Source organism: Idiotropiscis lumnitzeri, unplaced genomic scaffold, assembly GCF_059441095.1.
Source record: "Idiotropiscis lumnitzeri isolate Australia: NSW breed Sydney's pygmy pipehorse unplaced genomic scaffold, RoL_Ilum_1.0 HiC_scaffold_86, whole genome shotgun sequence".
Lineage (NCBI taxonomy): Eukaryota > Metazoa > Chordata > Actinopteri > Syngnathiformes > Syngnathidae > Idiotropiscis > Idiotropiscis lumnitzeri.
The window spans coordinates 535,624-541,403 of NW_028283624.1; positions in this window are offsets into that span (position 1 = coordinate 535,624).

A 5,780-nucleotide genomic window follows, 5' to 3' on the forward strand; every position below is an offset into this window, starting at 1 on the left:
ACTCTCCTCTTCGCCCACGCTCTTCTTCGGCGCACGCCGGCCGTCTAACCGCTCCAGCGCCCCGTCGTGCCGCTCGGCGAAACTACAATGCCCCCGAATATTTTTTAGACCCGCGAAGCACTGAACCTGCGAAAGGTGAACCGCGAAGTAGCGAGGGTTCACTGTATGTATAAGACCAAGACCTACAAAAAAGTCTCTTGGAGCAATGAGCTAGGTTTTACAGGAAGTCGGCCATTTTGAATTTACTTAAAAGGGGGCGGGTCACCACAATGGACTTTGTGTAGAAATTATTATTGGGGCCCGAGCAGCGACCGCGGCGAGGTCCCTATTGTTTTTGTAGAAAATATTATTACTTTTATTATTATTATTATTATTATTATTAGGGCCTGAGCAGCGACCGCTGCGAAGTCCCTATTGTTTTTGTAGAAATTATTATTATTATTTTTCCGATTGTTCGATCGCATTTTTGACCCCCGAAACATGCACAAAAACTCACCAAACCTGGCAGTCTCATCGGGCATGGCGAAAAATTTGATATTTTAACGTCTAATATGAACAGGAAGTGAGTTATGAATTTTTGAAAGTCCGACTTTTGCCCTTTTTTGCATGTTTACAGGGGTCATTCTTTTGCACCCTGATCCTAAAGGCTTCATCTGATTGCCTTAAAATTCTGTCTGTAGCATCTGAAGACCTGGGACAAACACTGGGGCTAAAAATTTTTGTTTCCGAAATACTATATGACGGGGGCGGGGCATCAAAGTTTTCACTTAAGATTTCCTTCGCCGCAATGGACAAAATGCTTAATAACTCTCCTGCACATGCTGCTAAAAATCCAAAACTTCACATGTACATAAAGAGTCTGTACCTGAAGACATCTATATGTTTATATTCAGTTATACACCTTGCGCCAATCAATATCATTTTTTACATTTTGACGTACTGCACGGTGCCCTTTTAACGAATCTGATTGAAAATTGGCTAGAAAAGACTCAAGACATTGATCTTACTCTATCCCTATTTTTGTGACTTTCCTTCGAAGGGCGTGGCTATTACGGTGCCGCAGAGTCTGATTATTCTCCGTGGCAACAAAAGTTCCTGCAAAATGATTCAGATGATCCATCTTCTCGAAATTTTTCACATTTGAGGATATTCAGGCCCTGAAGACGGCTGCCAACTTATTTTTGATCGCAGTGGTAGCGCCACCAACTGGTTAAAACAAATATAAATTATTTTCGTTGATGTTTTTCTCCGGGCATGTTAACAAAATCTACCTTATATTTGCTCGGATGAGTGTTTAGGCCTTGAGCATGTCACAATACGAAAGTCTTTCGCCTTCTTCAGAGTGTCACATGATGGTGTCTTGTGACCCGCCTTTATCAGCTGATGTTCCATGAGGGCGTGACTTACCTGTCACAAGAATGAAGGCAAGTCACGCCCCCCGCTGTCCGTTCACTCCGCCAAGATGCTGGTCCAGGTGGTAGAGAGGATGAAGGCTCCCTTGTCTCTGTTCATGGTTTTTATGCCTCGCTTGCAGATCTCAATGGCCTCTCTGATCCAGCGCTGTTGTTTGTTCTCTTCTGTGCGGATGACCCTGCCCTTCTCCCGGTCCATGATGTGGTTTTCCCTTTTGCAGTGGTCAGTGATTGCTGATTTGTAATGTTCATGTTGTGCTTGTTCTTTTACTGCTCTGATTTTTTTCATTTTTTTGACAGGTAAGTCACACCCTCATGGAACATCAGCTCAAGACACCATCATGCGACACTCTGAAGTAGGCGAAAGACTCGCCGAAACATGTCAGGTAAAAAATTAACCTAAAACATAATTGTCTGCTTTTAATGAATCAGTCAAATATCAATAATAAGAAGACAAAATGAACCTAATACAAATAAATGAATGCTTAATAACTCCCCTGCACATGCTCCTAAAAATCCAAACCTTCACCTGTAAATAAAACGTCCCGACCTGAAGACATCTTAATGTTATTATTTTGTTATACACACAGTGCCGCCAAGTGGAATCAAAAATTTGTTTTTATTTTAATTGTCACGTACTGCACGGTGCCCTTTCGACGAATCCGACTGAAAATTAGTCAGAAAAGACTCAAGACAATGATCTTACTCTCTGCCGAATTTTGTGACGTTTTGGCAAAAGGCGTGGCTATTACGGTGCTGAAAAGTCCGATTGTACTCTGTGGCAACAAAAGCTCCAGCAACATGACTCAGATGATCCTATCTTCTCGAAGTTGCACACATTTGAGGATACTTCAGCCCTGAAGACATCTACCAACTTATTTTTCATCGTAGTAGTAGCGCCCCCAACTGGTAAAAGCTAATACAAGTTATTTTCTTGGATGTTTTTCTCCGTGCAACTCAACAAGGTCGCCCTCATATATGCTCGGATGACTGTTTCGGCCATGAGGATGTCACAATACGAAATTCGTCCTTTTTCATGAAAAGTTGTGGGAGTGGCATTGCACTGTTCGGCAATAAAACAAAGCTGATTATGAGGTTCTAAATATGAACGACAACTCGTGAAACTTTACACACACATCAGGCCGAGCAAATTTATCAATATTTTATACGTTAGTTGTGCAGCTTTTTTGAAATGGCTCGCCATGGCCCTCGAGAAATGTTCAAAAAAGCAGCCCTGGTTGAGTGTTTCACCTCGCTTTTTGTAAATTTTATGGAGTACAGTGAACCCTCGGTTATCGCGGTTAATGGGGACCGAGACCACCCGCGAAAACTGAAAATCCGCGAAGTAGCGGCGCACCTTCAAAAATGCTTAAAAAAAATATATAATAAATATATAAATATATATATATATATATATATATATATATATATATATATATATATATATATATATATACGGGGGGAGAGAGAGAGAGAGAGAGTGAAATTCATGTTATAACAAAAAAAACAAATTATTATTAAAACTTATTATTTTTTTATTCCCCAACCATTCTTTTTGTATTTATTTAATTACTCCGACTTTTACCTGCTGGTACGCCGTCCGGTGTGCCCTGTGAAATGAAAGGTGGCATTCTTTATTTATTTATTCATTTATTCATTCATAACTGACAGCCTCGCGCTCCGCTTGTGCCCGGCAGAAGAGGTGCTCCAATTCGGCTTAACTGTGACACACGCCCGCCCTCCTCCCCCGGAGCTTCCATTCGGTTAAACTTAGGGGCCGCTTGGCACCGCCCGTGCCCGGGGAAGGTGCTCCTCTTCGGCTTACTGTGACGCGAGCATGCCCTCCTCCTCCGGAGCTTCCATTCGGTTAAACTTAGGGGCCGCTTGGAACCGCCCGTGCCCGGGGAAGGTGCTCCTCTTCGGCTTACTGTGACGCGAGCATGCCCTCCTCCTCCGGAGCTTCCATTCGGTTAAACTCAGGGGCCGCTTGGAACCGCCCGTGCCCGGGGAAGGTGCTCCTCTACGGCTTAACTGCCACGCACGCCGGCCGGAGCTCTGGTACGGTCCGAACCGCGCGAAACGTCGCCACCGATCGTGTCCGGGGGAACGTGCTCTTCTTCGTCCACTCTCCTCTTCGCCCACGCTCTTCTTCGGCGCACGCCGGCCGTCTAACCGCTCCAGCGCCCCGTCGTGCCGCTCGGCGAAACTACAATGCCCCCGAATATTTTTTAGACCCGCGAAGCACTGAACCCGCGAAAGGTGAACCTCGAAGTAGCGAGGGTTCACTGTATGTATAAGACCAAGACCTACAAAAAAGTCTCTTGGAGCAATGAGCTAGGTTTTACAGGAAGTCGGCCATTTTGAATTTACTTAAAAGGGGGCGGGTCTCCACAATGGACTTTGTGTAGAAATTATTATTGGGGCCCGAGCAGCGACCGCGGCGAGGTCCCTATTGTTTTTGTAGAAAATATTATTACTTTTATTATTATTATTATTATTATTATTATTATTATTAGGGCCTGAGCAGCGACCGCTGCGAAGTCCCTATTGTTTTTGTAGAAATTATTATTATTATTATTTTTCCGATTGTTCGATCGCATTTTTGACCCCCGAAACATGCACAAAAACTCACCAAACTTGGCAGTCTCATCGGGCATGGCGAAAAATTTGATATTTTTTAACGTCTAATATGAACAGGAAGTGAGTTATGAATTTTTGAAAGTCCGACTTTTGCCCTTTTTTGCATGTTTACAGGGGTCATTCTTTTGCACCCTGATCCTAAAGGCTTCATCTGATTGCCTTAAAATTCTGTCTGGAGCATCTTAAGACCTGGGACAAACACTGGGGCTAAAATTTTTTGTTTCCGAAATACTATATGACGGGGGCGGGGCTTCAAAGTTTTCACTTAAGATTTCCTTCGCCGCAATGGACAAAATGCTTAATAACTCTCCTGCCCGTGCTGCTAAAAATCCAAAACTTCACATGTACATAAAGAGTCGGTACCTGAAGACATCTATATGTTTATATTCAGTTATACACCTTGCGCCAATCAATATAAATGTTTACATTTTGACGTACTGCACGGTGCCCTTTTAACGAATCCGACTGAAAATTGGCTAGAAAAGACTCAAGACATTGATCTTACTCTATCCCTATTTTTATGACTTTCCTTCAAAGGGCGTGGCTATTACGGTGCCGCAGAGTCTGATTATTCTCCGTGGCAACAAAAGTTCCTGCAAAATGATTCAGATGATCCATCTTCTGGAAATCTTTCACATTTGAGGATATTCAGGCCCTGAAGACGGCTGCCAACTTATTTTTGATCGCAGTGGTAGCGCCACCAACTGGTTAAAACAAATACAAATTATTTTCGTTGATGTTTTTCTCCGGGCAGGTTAACAAAATCTACCTTATATTTGCTCGGATGAGTGTTTAGGCCTTGAGCATGTCACAATACGAAAGTCTTTCGCCTTCTTCAGAGTGTCACATGATGGTGTCTTGTGACCCGTCTTTATCAGCTGATGTTCCATGAGGGCGTGACTTACCTGTCACAAGAATGAAGGCAAGTCACGCCCCCCGCTGTCCGTTCACTCCGCCAAGATGCTGGTCCAGGTGGTAGAGAGGATGAAGGCTCCCTTGTCTCTGTTCATGGTTTTTATGCCTCGCTTGCAGATCTCAATGGCCTCTCTGATCCAGCGCTGTTGTTTGTTCTCTTCTGTGCGGATGACCCTGCCCTTCTCCCGGTCCATGATGTGGTTTTCCCTTTTGCAGTGGTCAGTGATTGCTGATTTGTAATGTTCATGTTGTGCTTGTTCTTTTACTGCTCTGATTTTTTCATTTTTTTGACAGGTAAGTCACACCCTCATGGAACATCAGCTCAAGACACCATCATGCGACACTCTGAAGAAGGCGAAAGACTCGCCGAAACATGTCAGGTAAAAAATTAACCTAAAACATAATTGTCTGCTTTTAATGAATCAGTCAAATATCAATAATAAGAAGACAAAATGAACCTAATACAAATAAATGAATGCTTAATAACTCCCCTGCACATGCTCCTAAAAATCCAAACCTTCACCTGTAAATAAAACGTCCCGACCTGAAGACATCTTAATGTTATTATTTTGTTATACACACAGTGCCGCCAAGTGGAATCAAAAATTTGTTTTTATTTTAATTTTCACGTACTGCATGGTGCCCTTTTGACGAATCCGACTGAAAATTAGTCAGAAAAGACTTAAGACAATGATCTTACTCTCTGCCGAATTTTGTGACGTTTTGGCAAAAGGCGTGGCTATTAAGGTGCTGAAAAGTCCGATTGTACTCTGTGGCAACAAAAGCTCCGGCAACATGACTCAGATGATCCTA